Source organism: Pleurodeles waltl, chromosome 3_1, assembly GCF_031143425.1.
Source record: "Pleurodeles waltl isolate 20211129_DDA chromosome 3_1, aPleWal1.hap1.20221129, whole genome shotgun sequence".
NCBI lineage: Eukaryota > Metazoa > Chordata > Amphibia > Caudata > Salamandridae > Pleurodeles > Pleurodeles waltl.
In genome coordinates this window covers 1,775,074,652-1,775,093,358 of record NC_090440.1, presented here as the reverse complement: position 1 = coordinate 1,775,093,358, position 18,707 = coordinate 1,775,074,652, and the positions used below count along the sequence as shown (strand labels likewise).

Sequence of the window (18,707 nt, the reverse complement as noted above, 5' to 3'; positions counted from 1 at the left end):
ACCCTAGAGGGGATAGTGTGCGCTCTACAAATGACTGATTGATTGATTGTATTATAATCACAGTTTAACTACAGTATAGTTCTTAAGACCAAGAAAGCACTGACATCCGTATATTATGGTAGGGGAACGAGTTTTATTTTGTGTAACTGACCATAACTCACAAATTTCAAGGGGTTTTAAATCTTGATGTGTAACCATACCGTCAGCTTTACTGTAATTTGTCAGTGAATTTCTTATTTTTTTAATGTGAGTTTACAATGTTTGCACTTTCTGAACTATAAAAATATTTTACATTATTTTTTTACGAATGAGAATATATATATATATCACAACATGTAGCAAAACATATATTGACAACAGATTAGGACCACCATTCTAATTTAGTGCGCCCATTTCCCTGCGCTGTATTTGCACATACAGTCTACGTCATACGCATAAAATAAACAGCCCTCCTTCAAAGGATAAAAAGTATCTCAGTAAATGCTTCAATACATTTTAGTGTTATTTAAAGACCTTTTAATGAGTAAATACTACCGCAACAATCAACTGTACACAATCTCAATGATTAATACTTCACAACTTTGTTCACTCATTCAACCAAACAAAATACAAGTCACCCCTTACCTCTCTACTCAAAAGGTTTTCACTTTAAACACAAAATTAGACCTACTGGCTTTGTCAATGCTGGTTTACACCAGTCTAACTCACATAGGCATTGATTACTTATTTAGAAGAAACTTTTGCAATTAGTTTCTCGTGTGGCCAGCCACTTGTCACCGACTCTGTCCCTAATATCTTCATGCTAGAGCATGACGGTTCACAAGCGTTTGTCTGGATATAGAGTCCCTGGATGATTGTGTTTAAAAGAAATGCAGAAACTAGCAGTTCAAGGAAATCGGAGGAGGTGAGGGTTGGGGGGACACCAAGCCATGCAAAACGTCATGCGTTACATTTTCAGTCACAAGACAACCTGTAGACACCAGTGTCACAAGCTGTCATCATCTCTCTAACACCTGATAAGTAAGGTGCTTTCTTTGGGTGTATTTAATACCTTGGATTGCGCTTTTCTTGGGGCCATTGCTCCTTTTGCATCTATCATGAACAGTACTATGACAGGCATAAAAGGATATGGCACTATCTTGTCTTGTAATGATGGTTGCTGTAAGTGGGTTTATCGATGTTGACACCACAACAGGCGCGGCTCCTTCGCTAGGGCGGAGGAGCATCTCCCCCCCCACCGCCAGCAGCAGAAAACGATAATAAACGTAATAAACTATCATTACAAGACAATATAGTGCTGTATCCTTTTACGCCTGTCATAGTACTGTTTTTTGGTCAAAGGGGCACAAGCCGCTCCTGCACTACAATAGGTGAGAGGATGTTGAGTAAGGGCCAGAGCTGCTGACCTTAAAACAGCGAAATCAGGTTTGCGTCTCGGCATCGGCTCAACATCCTGTGGTTCTGGGCAAATTACTTAGGCCCTCATTATAACAATGGCGGTAAAAAACGCCTACCGCCACAGCGACGGCGGCCAAAAGACCGTCGTCGCGGCTACCAGCCATCCACCATATTATGACCACAGTTGGATTTCCGCTACAAGAAGGGTGGAAATCCGTCTGAGGCCATACTGGCAAATGGCGGTAAGGTGGCGCTGCTACCACCAGCAGCACAATGGCAGCAGACTGCTGCCAGCCATATTAGGACAAATATCAAGGCCTGGCGGTGTTCTGCAGACCAGTGCTGCTGGCGGTAGTAGCACCCCATCCGGTCCCCTGCCAGAAGACCCCCTGGATCCAGGTAAGTTGGGTCTCTGACAGGGGAAGGGGGTGGGGGGGGGTGTTGATTCCATGCGTGAATGTATGGAAGTGTGAGTGCGTGTATGTATAGAAAATGTAATGCGTGTCTGTGTGTATGTTTTGAAGTGTGTGCGGATGTGTGTGTGATTGGATGTATGCATGCATATGTGTATGTGTGAATCAGTATGTGTCTGCGTGTGTGTGTGTGTGTGTGTGTGAATGGGGGCGTGGATGTAGGAGGGGTGTTTAGAGAGGTGGGGGTGATTGGAGAGGTGGGGGGTGGGGCCTCCTATCAGTGACAGGGAAGGAATTCCCTGTCACTGATAGGGCCTACCTCCATGGTTTTCGTACCGTTACAAACACCACGAAAACCATGGCGGTAGGCGGGATCATAATCCCACAGGCGGCACAATGGCAGCTGCCGGGCTGGAGATGGTTATCTCCAGCCCCGCGGCTGCTACTGCAATGGCGGTCAGAGTAGTACATTGGCGGGTTGGCTTCAGCCAACCTGCGTCATAATGTGGCGTTAAGTACCGCAAGCCTGTTGGCAGTACTACAGCCACATTATCGCCGACTGCTGCGGTCATAATGACCCCTTTAATCACCTTAAATACCTTGCAAACATGAATGTGTCCTTGTGTACTGTAACTGGAGCTCATGTAAGGCGCTTCAATACCTCAGGTCGAAGTTGAGTTTGCGCTATATAAAACTGCAAAAAAGAAAAGAAATGGCAAGAAAGTACAATGTCACCACATTGGGAAGTGACTGCAGCTCTCTGGCGCTGTCATGTCATAATACTGCACTGCCAGATTTCCTACTTCCCTGATGTGGTGCACGTGCAAGCCAATGACTACTCTTGGGTGAAGCTGTGGCTCTCAGTGCTCCATCACAGGCGGTGCCAGTGCTGTCACCCTGTTCTCCACATAAAGGATCATGCAGGAAGGCCCGAGTACGATTACGAAAAGTTTACAGATCGCAACAGGTGTGCAGTGAGGGCGAAGGCACAAACTGGTGTTTACCCTAGGAAAGGTGTGGTCGAGGTATTAATCCGAATCTAATTACAAAGAACTCAATTGGTTATCCATGTAGAAGAGCGAGGGCCAGCTCCCTTAGGATACAGAAACATTTTTAAATTGAAAAATCAGCAGTACCCTTGATTTATCTTCTACTGAAATGGATGGAGGTACATGGCGATACTAGGGTGACTAGGCGTCCAGGACTCAACGGGACAATCCCTGTTTTCAGCAGTTGTCGTGGCAGATTTCAGCAAATTTAGCTCATGTCTCCGTTTTTCAGGAAGTATCGACTGAAAATCAGGGATGCACGTTTTAATGTGTTCCAAAGCAGGAGCTGTCCTCAGAAAGCGATTTAAATACGTGTGAAAGTGGGTTTAAAAATTGCAATTTATTTATTTCCTCAGGGCCTCATCTGTTTTTCTAGGTTGAAGCGCGCTGTCTTTTATGCCCTTTGGCTGATGAAAAATTTTAGTTCTTCTATTTGAGTGAAATGTCCCGTTTTTGGGTTCTTATATGTGGTTACCCATGGAGGAGCAGCCACTGCAGTGGAAACTGGCTTGTACAAATTGAGAAGGTTTTTCTCGGTGGATGGATTCAGTTTAGACAATGGGACTTACAAGGATGCGAGAATGTAAGCGTACTGTGGGGGTTTGTGCTTGTGTGTGAGTGCAGTGGAAGATTGTGTGTAAAGGCTCGTTGTGACACTAGTCTGCCTCAGTAGGTTCTTGCTCAGTAGAATTTATAAGCTGTTCAGCTGTCAAAGGCCATTTATAAATGCAGCCATTTGTTGACCCTGGAGCGGCATTTGTGGTGGTTCCGTGCCACATGCCGACATGAGGATGCCAGGATTACCGAGACTTCCTCCAATGTCCGGCCGTGGTGCCAGAAATACTTATCTGGGTTTCGGCTCCCTCCGGCCCTTACTGCCCGGGCCGCAGATCGGGTTATGTTTGTCTTTGAGGGAGGGGGGTGTACACAGGCGGCAAGAGCACTTCACTTTGGCACCTCTCCCGGTCATGTACCTTCGACTCTACCACCTCCAGGGCAAGCCCGGCTGTTGAGTAAGCACGCAAGTACTTCAGTTGTTGCAGAATTCAGCAGTCCAGTCAATGAAATCGGCAGGTTTGCATGTGAGTGTGAGAAGGATGAGAGGTTTTATAGTGAAGAGCAATCAGTAGGGTTTGGCGGCCATGTCAATGAGCCTGCTGCGCTTTAGAACAGAATCTGCAGTATATAGCCTGGGGGAATGTTTAAGCAATATTTGTAAAATTATGCTGTATAAAGTGCTAATCAGCGCACTTCATAAAATACGGCTGACATTTACGCTCCATCTGTTTCAAAATTTGCCAGGTAGCGCTGATACAGCGGCACATTTTTGGTAAAAGAAAAATCGTATTTAAATGATAGGGTGAGTGCAAGTGACATCACATTAGAGCAGCGGTCTTCAAACTTTTCAATGCCACACCCACCAGTGGGGAAAAAATCATCAGGGCCCCCGTCAGATTTTTCCACAATTGTTCTATTAAGTTGGCAATGTTTAAATCTGTCTAGACTTATTTAAACATTACAGTTACGTTCTGTTACAGTTTTTAAAAAATGCAATCAAATACTTGACTGCTAAACATACTTTTCTGGTTAGGCTGGCCTAACTATGTATATCTGCACTGTGATTGTTAGAAGTGGTGGTGGGGGTTTTGACGAGCCTTTGGAGTCCCTTCCCTTCTGAGACATGCTCCCAGCTAGGATATAAATGATAAAAGATGTTAGTGATGGCCTACGACAGAACTGTTTACTGGTGTTCATTTTTTATCCATTAAAACAAAGCACTGTTATCAGCATAATGGTTCTTTTGGCCAGAGCCCGGCACTTCTGGGATCACTTGAGGCCCCCCTTTGGGGGCTCGCCCCCAGTTTGAAGACCCCTGCATTAAAGTAATCCAAAAGCTGCCATTCTAAGGTTTTGGCAGTAGGCTAGGTATTCCAAACACACCAGGGAAGCTACGAGTTAAAGAGAACAGTTTTCAGGAAACACCATGTGACCCTTGTGAAGATGTCATAATAGTATAGAAAGCTGTAAAGATCTCTACATGCACAAGATTCAACATCATTCAAGATGAGGGAAAGGCCCTGGAACACCTATTTAGAGTTTGGCAAGCGGATACTCCATCAACAAGCATTGGCAGAGCCAATAGGTTTCACCTTTGAGACCTAAGTATTTAGCCGTGCAGCATGGTATCCTGGGTCGCTGGGACTTAGGTAAACTGCTTGCGCTCTTGCTCACTCTTTTCTCAACGCATCACTTAGGGCTATGGCCCAGAATAGGTGCATCACTGTGGTCGCTCAAGCACAACGACGAAACACTTTCCACATTGTGTTTCATTACAGTGGTGTGTTTTGAACTTCATATAATGCAACTGTTTTTTAGAAAGTTTGTGTAATGTATTTATCACTTGTGTCGATCATGTTACTCATTAAAATAAAGGAACCGAATCTGGTCACCTTAGTCCACATTTGCTTGTTACAGGGCAAAAAAGGAGTCACAACCGGATTTTATGTTATGTTATTTAGCATGTATATATCACACAGCACCCTCTAGGGTGGCATTGTAGTGCTCAAGCGGTTACAGGAGGACCTGTCGGATTACTTGGAAGAGTGCGTGGTTCTATTAAACACTGTTGGAAACCTTGGATGAGATGTGCCTTAAACTGATTGAACGGCTTGTCAGGGGTATGAAGCACTACGTCAATGCAATCACAATACGATAGACCAGACGTGTCACATGACCTGTTTTTAATAATGTGGTTCATGACACAACGGGTTAAGTGATGAGTTGTTTGGGGAGTACTATTTACAATTAAATCTGTATTAATGTGGATAGATGCTTTGAGTGAGTATTTTTTTCAAAATAAAGTATGATACAGTAATAATGTGGTGTTTTTTTAATAATAAATGTAATAGTCAATTTGTTTTTATAAACATTAAATAAACAGTGTTTTATAAAAGTTATTTCCACATCGAATTGTGTTATTCACATAGTAGGCCAAAGACTTGTCAGATTCTATAGCGTTTTAAACACGATTCCAACTTCAGCCTCGGAAATTTTTGGGGAAAGTCGATGTTCCCCAAGTATTTTGAACTGCCCTGAAAAGCAGTTTTTTAACATGTTTGGGCAAACAGTGGGAATACCACCCACTTTCAATGTTAGGCTTCGTGGTGGCGTTTTGCAAAGTTCACTCAGTTCTTCGAGAACTCGACAGCAGCATGAAGCACCATATAAATACAACCATAAAACATGACACTGGAGGCGACCACCTTATGTGCTCAGCTCATCTCCTTTCAGAAATATGTCCCCGGGATGCTCCTGGCACACAAGGCTGCCTTCCAAGGAGGGACTCCCGGACCCACTTCTACCTGCTGAGCAGAACAGTCTTGTAATAGGTTGTGTAAGGTGGTCACCATCAGCCATGAATGACTTTAAAAATCGTCCACTCTCATGTGTACATTTTCGCTTCCAGGCCATAACACAGACAATAAAATTCAAAACAGACCCCTGAACGTGCACTTCTGGGGCCCACGAGAGGCTAACAATGGGCCTGGTTGGTGGTGGTGATGAGGAGGGAGGTGTTGCCAACTCCCTTTGGTGATGGCGCCAAACAGTCCCCATCCTCAATGTATTCACATTAATAAGAGGGGAAGTGGCATAACACCCACAGCTGCTGACTGTCGAATTAGGGAATCAGGATCGAGTCTCAGCATCAGCTCAACAACATCGTGTGATTCTAGGCAAATCGCTTAATCTTTCAGTGACTACAAATTTATTTTAATAAAAGGCGCTGACCTTGCATGATATAACAGGTATTCATGTAAGGCAATACTTTGGGTATTGTTTGTGCTATATAAAACCTTCTAAAAGAGTACCGCTTACCGTGGTGACAAGGCATTGAAGAGCTTTAGGCAGGGCAGTACACTGCTCTGGAACCAAAGGTTAGGCAGCGATCGAGTGGTTATAGTTGGTTATTGAAATTAGTCTTGTGCTCTCAAGGGAACCACTGAATATTGGGTTATATACTGTTCAGCTCCGGAGACACCTCCTTTAGAGAACAGGTATATGGCGGGTGAGCCCCAACACCAAAAGGCCAAACTTCATAGTGGATAAAACCAGTGTCTCATTTGAATTACATAGCGCTATCCTGAATCACAGCTGTGTATTTTAGTGTTTGACCTGCTCATTCTTTTATAAAATTAGAACTATGACTATCAGAATGCAACGGGGAAATAAACCTGAGGCAATTGAATTACTCATGATTGGACCTGGGAAATCTGGGATTTCTGCCACACCATGGCAGGGAATCACTTACGAAATGCTGACATAGAATCGCACACACAAAAATAAACGTGTTCATAAAAAAACGCAAAAGCTTTCCTTAGAATTTTTTTTGCAAGCTGTGTCCCAGACATGGGTGAAAATGTCAACCCACAGGGCCGATAATTAGGGCCGCTATGTTATTCTGCGGCCCCAGCTTTTCCCACATAATTGTGAATCTGCCAAATTTGCCACATATCCATCATATCCTGCGCAATCTGCAGATTTTAACAAAAAATTGTTTCATAGCTTAAACTGATCAAACGTCACAAACAACTTGGCAACGCATGTTCCTGTACAGCGGAAAGCCCTTCACAAATGTTGTATGGTCATCCCTCAATTACTTATTGCTGTTTTTGGGTGTGAACTGGTACTAATAAGGTGAAATCTTTTCTGATACAGAGTTGTCATGAGTAAAAACAACGAATGAAGTAATACTGGCACACATTTCTGCATTATGCTGCATGAGGGCCTCAGGACGCTGCATCAAAAGAACTGTGTCCAGCTTTGGGGCCCACCATGTCCAACTCTGACAGTCACATTCAGAGTATAGCGTCTAATTCTGGAGGGCACCTCTACGCAGACTATGCCAGCAAATTTGTGGAGCGAGGATGTGGGTAATATCTAGAGCTGCCGACTTTGTACCTGGCGTTCAAGTCTCGGCTTCGGCTCTGCCTATGCCTAAACAAAAATCCAATGGAGATACATGTCAATAAAAAAACAAAATACAAAATTGTTGAAAAGCAGAACGGAAACAAAATTAGAGAAAATGTATTAGCACTAGAGTAATTGCTGCTGAACTTCGGGTGAATGAGGAAAGCCAACATTTCAAAAAAACGTGCAGACACAAAAGAAAACAAGCAGTGACGAGGTTGGGGTGTGGGTCAGGGCACGGTGAGATTAAGTGAACTACAAGCAATGACAGGTGTACTTAGCAAAGAAAGAAAAAAGTAGTTCGGAAAAACATGGGATAATTAGAAATGGTGGCATGAGATTGTACTTGGTTGCTGCTCTTGGGACAGAATAAACTCTGCCAGAGGCATGAAAAATGCATGCCATAAACACATAGAAATGCAGACTAGAGAAGTGACAATGAAGCTGGCAAATAGCAAGCCTATGGGAGGGCTTGTAGCCCATATAGTGAACACAGCATGTCTCGCAGACAGCGCAGCCTGGGCTCGGCCTAAAATGTGACACAGTATCCGTCTGCCAAGCTCTAAATCAAGCCCTCAGGCCTTGTGTGTGAACACTGTTTATAGTTAACTTCATAGGAGGTCATTACAAAATGCTGAATGGGATACCGGAACCTATAGCTCTTGCTAGTAGTGATTCTGTTAGACAAGACCCCTTTCCTGTACTGAGCGTTAATTTTAATTAAAAGGAACATCCAGCTGTAATACGTCTTCTTCCCTGCACCAAAAGAGCAGACCAGCTTTAAAGTTAAGAACCACGTGCACAGGAGCAAAAGAAAACCAAGATGAATTCAAGCCTTATTCGACCATGTCGGTTTGGTGCAGCTTGACTGGCTATGCAAAGCAATCTCAAAATTTGATAATTTACTCAAAAACAAGGCCAGGAAATTGTGAACTGCAACATTACAAAGCAGCCCTGTGACTGAGGACTGGTCATTCGCACATCCAATAGATCTCCTCATCGCACATGTAATGGTGGGCACCATGGGGTATTGTCCTGCCTCACGCTCAGGGAGGCAAAAATGAGAAAGACAGAATTTCGAAGACACTGAATAAATGCAGGGGGTAGGTGGGGGCTGGGGAGGCACGCTGTGAGGTTAGCACAAGCGTGCCAGGGGGCACGGAGAAAGGGAAAAGCACATTGTTTTATTTCCCCAAAATTTCCAAGCCTTTTTTATCGGCGGCTACCATATAAAGGACATACCTCATTTGACAGAATGTCTGGTGTGTCTCGTGGTAGTACACAGAAAACTTCAGGATTCAGGAGTGATTAAAGGCCAGTCACGGGCAGTTTATTAATTTACTTACCTGTGTATTTCATTGGGCCATCTTACATCCACACCCTCCTAACAACAAATGTTTATATTTGTCTTTGATGACGGAATCTACCTACATCTGCTACATTTTATACCCCTTGCCATCATGCTCTAGACTTTTGTCCTTTTTCCCAATTTGCATGACCTCGTGCCACCCTGCAATATTTTGCAGTACAAGGTTATTGAAGCTGAAGTGCCAATTTCCAAAAGATGTGGCCACACATTTCCCAGGATTTCTAAATTAAGTAATTAGTATTCCAGCAGACTGCAGCAGACTAAACACTTGTGTCTCAGAAGTGGGAGTAACTCTGCTCCACGCTGTGAACACAACAAATGCAGTCTGCTATGGACCAGAGTGTGTTGGGAGACGAGGAAGCAAGAGGACAGGATGATGGGGTACCCGGGGGGCTAACATGGAAAAAGCCCAGAGCGTTGGCGGGGCACAATTAAGTATGGTTATGGGCAGGACAAGTCACTGAGATTGGGACTGAGGAGCTGCAAATTACATACGTATATCAAGAGCAGATAAGGTACTAGATTTAACACATAATCCGTTGCAACAGCTACCTTATTGGGAGCTGCTCACTCAACTCTGCAGCAACATACAAATCTATCCATCAGATACGTCCTGGATTCAACGTATCAATCCCTGTAGCATGTTACCTCACTGAGTTCAACAAACGATTCTCTTCTGCAAGAACTACATGGGGATCTGAACCTATAATCTTCAGATTACACCATGATATTCCTATCTACTGATTACACAGTGTGCTGGACACAATGTTATGCTTAGCATGCCAGGAAGGAAGCCTTTGTTATTGCAGACATTTAATTGTGAGGTCTGGTTAGACCATAATATAAAGATGTTGGTAGATACTGCTGCCACTTCAACGCTTGCCACTGAGCTACCATTTGGAAATTAGAAATAATACATATTTTGGAAGTAATTAATGGGATGTTGAGATGTAACAAACGGTTGCATCTGACCAACAGGAGCTAGAGATGTTGATTAGAAATCAGCAGAGGGTTTCAGTGTTTTATTTTATAATGTGGAGGACTCCTGACGGATCAAGGATGCTCGGGTGAGCAATGTATGCATCTAGTGGAAGCACCTAGGAGCAGAGTGAAGTAGAAACAATGCTTCTTACTGAGAAGTGGATCTACAGAGAGGTTGTTTCCATCGTAATTTGCCATATCAATACAGCCATCAGCGTGTACCTATGTTACTCAACTGCGTTCGTCTAGTGACTATGCCATGCTTCCTTTAATTTCCTGTCTGTCCCACACATTACACACCGACAGTGTACCCTCCTGAGAATCAGAAAAGCTTAAGGGATGCCACCCGTGGTATAGGACAACTAGGAATTATGTGACTGGCTAGTGCTAACAAATGCACTAGGCTATGTCCAAATCAAGCATCATGAAAATATGCTCATTTGAATCACTGTTTTTAACAAATGTTTGAGTTTTAATTGTAACATCATTATTCCCCAATTACTTTGTACCAGGTTTGACTATTATGGCTGGTGTTTATTCTAATTCCCCGCCACATATATGTGATGATTTGACCCAAAGAGTTACACTGGCCTTTCAGTTGATTGGAATATTGAGTCCCTTTACTCAACGGGGAGCCTATCAAATCTTTAGCATCTAATTCAATGTTAGTGTTACACACATTATTCTGGTTCCCAGTCCATTCTAATTACTATAGGTGCCCAGGGTCATGAAAAATTCGGCAATTTTCCTTGAAAGCAGCCCATCAAAGATTTCCATATATTACTGAACGTTTGACTTTCACATCTTAAGTCCTATGTCATAATTTCCATCACCAATAGGGACTAAAGTCTTTTGAAAGTGCTTGATGTTTGGGGGGATTGTCTTCTGTCATTTCAGGGCAAGTTATTGTTTGGCCCCAGGAAACAGAGAACCAATGAGTGGCCAATTCTTTGTCAATATGTCCTCCACTGGTTGGGCTGCAATTCCAAGATTAGTACGACAGGATACTGCAGTACCGGCAGACCCACAACCCCCTGATATGACTCAAGATCTTTTTTCACTATGGGTCTGATTACAAGTTTGGTGGGTGGAATACTCCATAACAAACATGATGGATATCCCCTCCACTGTATTACATATTCCATAGGATATGATGGAATTGTAATTTGGTGGACGGGATATCCGTCACATTTGTGACGGAGTATCCCATCCACCAAACTCATAATCAGGACACTTGTCTCAATTACAGAACATGGGCCAGAAGTACAGATAAACGAACCTTCCAGCCCACACACCCCAGCATTTATTCTCTGGTTGGGGGTACAGTTGTTTAATGTATGTACAGTGGCATACCATTTATACATGACTTTGTAACATGTTTATCTCCCTTGCACACTTGGGTATCTCTCTCCATAATTTCTCCCATTATCTCATTCCTGTTTCCTTTCCTGCGGTTTTCTCCTGTTGTTTTGTAACTAGCCTTTGAATATTTTAGACCCAAACAAATATTAGAAATCCAAGCTTTTACTTGATGCATAGCTCAAAAATAGTTTTTTCAAACAGTGTTAATTCCAAAGCCGCCCCCCTCCAAAAGAAATTGAGTGTGCAATAGTGAAGCTGCAGGTATATCAATCTCTTCCTTTCTCCCAATCCAAACACTATCTTTCAAGTTTCAAAGGGTGTAATATCTTGGGATAAGAAGATGTCTCTCTACATCCCCAAGAGCTCCTTTTGCTGCTATGCAAACTGTGTTCCCTAGAGGGAAGTCAGGATTGCTGTGTATTGGGGTGAAAGGTGAAGGGAGTGCAGTTATCTATTTGGTTCTTGTAAGGCCCTCCCAGATGTCCATGTGTGATGTCTGAAATACATGCTACTTTGGGCCATATGTACAAACACATTTTCCCATTGACACAGAATGGGAAAAACCCTTTGCTACATCTGGCCCTTTGTGTCTTCTCTATTTGGCTTACTACATCAAGCCCCATAGAGTTGCCTCAATATCAACATCTTCATATGTAACCAATGATTTTCTGAGAGCACACTTTGCTAGTGAAGCTACGTAGTACTTCTAGCCTAGGCCCTCCTAACTCCCAGTACTCAGGAGTAGAGCTCACAGGATTCTTGGCTTGTAGTTATTCCATACAAACGTTTCACAATCTTTCTGTCACTGATTCATGCCCCATCGACACAGGAAGTGCTTGGAAGTAATACAAAACTTAGGGAGAATGTTCATTTTTAGTTTGGTGATTTGCCCTAGCCAAGGTGTACAAAGGTGTACAAAGAAATTTCAACTATCGGAAATCTTTTTAATTTATCTCATGAGAATAGAGTCGTTTGCTCTGTATAGGCCTTATAGTGTTGGCGCAACATGGGTTACCAGAGATCTAACACTCTTTTTTTGCCTAAAAGGTAGGTGTGTTCCAGGAGCACTTCTTGTTCAGTTACTAATTCAAATGCCCAACTCTTCAAATTTATTAGGGTTTACTTTGAACCCCAATACTGCATCAAAACTTTCCAGTAGAGGAATGGGGGCATATTTATCTGGATCCTATAGTGTCAGCAGACTATTATCAACAAATAGGCGTATCTTGTGTGAGGTATTCCTAAACTTCACTTCCTGTATTTATGGACGTTGTCTGTACAGTCTTCTAATAAGGCAAAAGAAGACAGGACAGTGGGCTACCCTGCCTACTGCCATACGAGACAGAAAAGCATGTTGTCCCCTCTGCATTTGTTAACTGCCTAGCCTTCAAATCAGCAAAGCTTGCTAGACATATTTTTGTATCATTGGCTCAAATCTCATTTTTGACAGTACGCCCCATAAAAAGGGCCATCCCACATGATCAAGACCTTCTTCACATGCATAGCCAATTGTACCATTGGGTTATGGCTTCTGTTGGCTTTTTCAGTCAGGTGGAGGGCACCCCTATTACTGTTGAAAGTGTGGCTATTTTTCATAAATTCTGATTGATCTAGATACACTAATCTGGGCATGTGATTTTATAGTCTGTCTGCCAGTATTTTTGTAAAGATACCTAAGTAAGTATTTAATATTGATATACGCCCAAAGAAGGCACAAGGATATTCCAGTGTCCCTGTTTTATTCATCAGGGCAATGTTTGCCTCTCCCATTGTATGAATCATGCTGCTCATTTCACGAAAAGAGTTGTATAAATTCACAAGCTGAGGGGTTACAAATTTCTTGTAGACTATATTTATGAGGCTTTCTGAGCCTGGAGGCTTGAAATTATAAATTAGCTTTTCTCTTCCCCTGTGGTAATTGCTCTATCTAATTCTTCCCTAGCCTACTGAGGTAAAGAGGATAGAGTTATATTTTGCAGGAATTCAGATATAGCAGTTTTGTAAGGGATTTCACTTCCATACGAGATTCTATAATAGAAAGCAGAAACCTCCCCTTTTCTTTCCTCAGTAGGAGTCTGTTAAGGTGCCATCAAAAAGCCCAGTACTGGGTATTCTGGTGTTGTCTTTGGCTTGCCTTTATTGACGGGATAGCAATCTATTATCCTCATTGATCTTCCCTTGGAAGCTTTGTTTCAGTCACAAGAGAGCTCTTTTGAACCGTTCCATCAGTCTACTTAGTCTAGTCATCTCTCTCACTAGGGATTTGTTTTATCTCTATATCGCGGTTCTACCATTTTGACTTCTGCCTCTAGTTTGTCTTTTGTTAGGACCCAATCGCAAAGTAATTCTTCTTTGATTGCTATAGATTTCCTCCTTGTTACCGCCTTAAAGGCATCACATATGGAATGCATCTGGGCATCTTCTGGGCAGTTGAATGGGAAATTTCCCTTTATAAGGGTTTCCATTCTTTCTGAATATATAATTTCTTTGAGTATTTACTGGTTGAACCTCCCAATACAACCTTTTGTAAATGAGCCACCCTCTTACATCCCATATCATCAGAGCATGGTCTGACATTGTGATCAGCCTTATCTCAATTTTGTTTGTATCGCGTTCAAGTGGATTAGTACTCTAAATCAGGTATATCAAGGATTAAGACCTGTGGCTCTGCAAGAAAAAGTTAGAAATGTGACTTACTTTTGTCAGTCGGGGCTATAGAACAACATATTCTGTCTGACATAATTCACTACATTAAGCAGACCAGAGGATAATGAGATCAGAATTAAATATCATAACAAAAACTGCTGATCCCCATAGGTAGTTTGGTTGAAGTTCACTTTACATAAGAGACCTGATCACTGATCATGTGTGCTACATGTGGTAACTCATTCTGTGGTGCAAACCCTTCTGAGAAAGGTAAATAATTAATGTTAATAGATCATTTCGCAACACACTCACACAAGATATTAAAATTGAGGATGAGAAATACAACAGAAAACAAAGATTTTGACTAGTTTTGTATGAATTCACATTACAATTGCACATTATTTGGCATTCTAAAGATCTTCAAATACACACTGGTTATCTAACTGTGCACAAATGCTAACACATGTAGTATATCAGCCAATAAAAGCTGTACAACAACAAGAGCATTTGTTGAAATTCATGCCTAGTTATTTACGCAATCTCCCATCCCTGCATCCCATGAGACCAATATACCAAGGTAAAGGGATATTGTACTCTTGTCTACCTACTAAGATAGATGGCACCACTACTAACAGTGACCAGAATGAAGTTTGAATATTAGATTAGATGGTACTTTGTAGGCCCAGCTATATAGGATACGCTTGATAACGAGACAAGCTCTGATGATCTGGGACAGATGAGCTTTCAGGTAAGGATTCTAGATGGCTTCCAGTTTCAGTCATTCCCCAAATCCTTCAGTACTTATCTCATGTGTCACATCTAATGCAGGGGGTGCTGCTAGTGCAGCTATTCTATGGTTGTCTAAGACGCTAAAGCTAAATCATATGGATCCCATCGTTTTGGCTAGCTGCTGTTTCAAGGTGTTGAATGTGTGCAAATTTCAAATAAATCATGGATCTCATTTAGGGTCATATACCCCACCAAATATGTGGTTGCGATAACAGTAATCCACCACAGTGCCGCTAAGTCAAAGCACTGGAAGAAAGGCTCAGGGAGGTATGGAAGAGGCAAGGAGGCAGGGATAAAAAGAAGGCCGAGACTGTGAGCCCCTTTTCGGAGGAGTGGAAATTAAAAGCAGTATTAAATTGATGAGTTCGCGTTTGCAAGTGCTAAAAGGCAGCTCGGCATGCACAGGTGGCATACTTAGCATGCACACCTAGAATTTTGCTCCGCCCATTCCACCCATTCCATACCTGCTGTTCACAATAAAAAAGTAATAAATAGGTTGTGAATTTGTTGGAGGGCACGCAAGTCTTCCAGGTTCCACGCAGTCATATGACGCCGACACAAATGTAACCCTCTCCCACAGAGAAATGATTAGCTGTGCGTGACTTTTCATGTTTAGATCGCTGACTCTGCCTTGGTGGGACAACAGCGAACTTCTGCAGCTAAAAACAGTGTCTAGCCTGCCCTCGCTGATAGTGTACCCTTCTCCTGGATTTATGCACTAGAATTAGCATTTCCCTGGCCACGCAGTTATTTAAAGGCACCGTTTCAAAAATCATGCTACAGATTATAGTGTCACCATATTACCCGTCACTCGCACAGGTTTGCAAATAAAACAAAGTAAGTTCTGCTCCGTTCCCAAAGCTTTCTGTTAGTTTATGGACGCATATTTCACTCGTGTCTTTCAAAGGCAGACTTGTTTCTACCATGTTTGTGAAAATTGGGCATGGGGATAAGTACTTAAAGTATGAAAGTATGAAAGTAAGAAAGTGCACTTTCAAGAACTTCTTCAAAAGGAACAGCAAAGTTTAATTTTAAACGATCGACGATTGAACTGAAATATCAATAGGAAATTGCCTGACTGGAATGATAGTCAGAATCTATTTAAAGAGAAAAAATAAAATGCTTTAAGTATTCTTGTGGGTGCCATAGAGCAACTTCCCGGCTCTCAACTGGTCTGGTTGTCGAGGTCAATTAGGGATGGGTCGTTTATAGTCATTTCCTTTTCCACTGCATTCTGGCACTTGTAATCTTGATGTGTTCACTACACCTCCCATAACTACTGACCTCTCTTTGTCATACAGCCCTTTAAATGGTGTTGGTACTGTGTCCCAGCCCCGAAAGGTTATCAGTTAATCTCACTTTATCGTGATACCTTGTTTCCAGCCTGGGCATTTTCTCATAATTCATCGCATGCTGCAGGTTCTTATTAGGGCCACTAAAAGTAAAAATGCCATTTCAACAACTATTCAGATCATCTGGGAAAAATTCTTAGTACCAACTCAACACTTGAATGCAGCAATCAGCAAGTAAAAGGTGACCGGTTAACCCTTGCTACGGGTGTGCCACTGCACAGAACCACACGCGGACCTTTAATTTTAGTAAACTTGCTCGGTTTGACTTAAAATACACTTTATTTGTTTTTGTGAAATCTGCAATGTATGCGCAGATTGTGGATTGTGTGGAAAATGGCACAAATTCATATTTATGGATAAAATGCTGCAACCGCAGAATTACACAATGCCAGTGGCCGTGGTTGTTGCGGACTACAGGTGGGGGGACATTGTGATGGGTGCCAAGTGACACTTTGTCACCGTGATCCACTCCCGGCTTTTTAGCCAATGCTATGCACCAGCCTGTGGCTTTTAGTCGCTGCTTATGGCATTGCCACGAGGAAGTCTCAAAAAATGCAGTATGCAAATGTTATTGGTTAAAAGAGCAGGACTGGCTGAAGGCACGTGCACGGCATGGGGACACTTGGCAGCTATATGCCCCCGCATGTTTACTCCTAAATGGATCCGGCTGCGAGGAGATTCAGACGCGTCCTTTATATAACAGCAATGACTCTTCCTTTCACAAGCCCCTTCCTCCGCCGCCCTGCCATTTCCCACCAGTGCCCTTCTATCAGGATCCAGCTGCTGGCTGGCGCTCCGAGAAAGTCCTAGCAGAGAATGCTCCGTTGCATCGCCTCCCTTCCCCTTCACACCGCTATATTTAGAATAACTGCCCAGTGTATGCATTATGGACACATTTCACTAATATACATACATATGGGCGTGAGGGGAGGGCGCGCGAGGGGGCAGGGAAGAAGGCTTCACTCTTGCATTTGGATCACATCATCAAATTGCCATGCCTGTCAACAAAAACAAATTACTTCTTCCCAGCTCTGTCAGCTGACTAAAACCACACAGCACGGACAGGTCTGTAAAATGAGCAACGCCATTTAGGCAATTTTAAGTGTGAGAAAGAAAACAGAATGCTGCTGAGGAAAGCAGCTTCCAAGGCTAAAGTAAACAAGAAAGAGAGACCTGGTTGAGTCTCTCTGCTTTCAGCTGCTGCACACACAATAACATTTCCTGCCGCCGCCTGTGAGTAGAGTGCAGCTGAACTTCCTAGTTCGGCTGTCCAGATAACATTGTATTCAGCTAATCCGGTACAACGAGGCACTTGAAAGGGAAACCCTACACGACCAACACGATGTGCAATGTTACAAAGCATGGCCATACCCGCCCATCACTCGCCTATCCTTTCGCAGCAGTCCAGTTAACGAGAGCCTTCCTATATCACAGGGCATGCCTCGATATCACGGGTCCGCCACGGTCGAGCTCCGCCCCAGTAAATACTGCGCCTCATAAATTATTCACAATAGAAAACACGAACGCGTCCTCGCGCCTGCCTTACCGGCTGGGCTCCTGTCCGTGCAAATCAGGGGAACCGAGTGGAATCAAAAGTGTGTTCCGAGTTGAAATCCTAGAAAACAGAGGTGTATGCTTTTTTCCCAGGCGAAGCGGTGGAAGGGTGGTCACCCGATCCTGTTGGCTGGCAGCAATCCAGTGCTGAGAAGCTGGCGATCAAACCGCAGCAGGCTCCGTCCGCCTGCCACGGAAAAAGGTTTCGGCGTGAGTGCAATCAGAGCTGCTGGCAGGTCCTCGGCGAGGAAGCATCCGCGCTTCCTGTTACATCACTCCGGCCCGCCTGCATCCAGTGTTAGATTACACTCTCCATCGCACCCACCGGACCGCGCGGCTGTTCCTGCAGAGGAAGGGTCTCCTGGCAGCCAACAGCCGCGCGATGCTCGTGTGACGCAGATAACAGAAACCTCCGTTTCACCTTCGCCCATTAACAGCTGTTGCAATTTTTCATTACGTCGATAACCCACGCCACGGTGTATTCCCATGATGGGCAGAGGATGCCTAGTCTAATTGGTTTAGAAACCTGGTTTTTAAAGCAACACCTGGAGTTACGTATGTTCTGTGCTTGAAATAGAAATCCAAAAGTGTAGGTACTCACCGTCTCAGAGTACGTGTGCTCCTGAGAGGTGCAGGTACTATCCTATTAAACGTATGGCATCCCTGCTGAAAAGTGCTGGGACCCTCCCTTTCAACATTAAAAAAGTCCAGGTGCTCAGTACCTTGTGAGTACCTGCTGATTTAAAGCACTGCCCACGATACCTATTGAGATCACTACAACAGAAGTTTATTTTGTTGCCTTTCTAGATAACACATCTTTCGTCAT

General features: G+C 43.3%; 1 protein-coding gene across 1 annotated transcript in view; it reads right to left on the bottom strand.

Annotated features, from left to right (window-relative positions):
- Window positions 1-18,138, bottom strand: part of CALCRL (calcitonin receptor like receptor) — a 286,751-nt gene extending 268,613 nt beyond the window's left edge. The window contains exon 1 of the mRNA XM_069225781.1: window positions 17,874-18,138. The gene's annotated coding sequence lies outside the window, so the exon portion shown is untranslated. The remainder of the gene's footprint in view (window positions 1-17,873) is intronic.
- Between the last annotated feature and the right edge of the window lie 569 nt (window positions 18,139-18,707).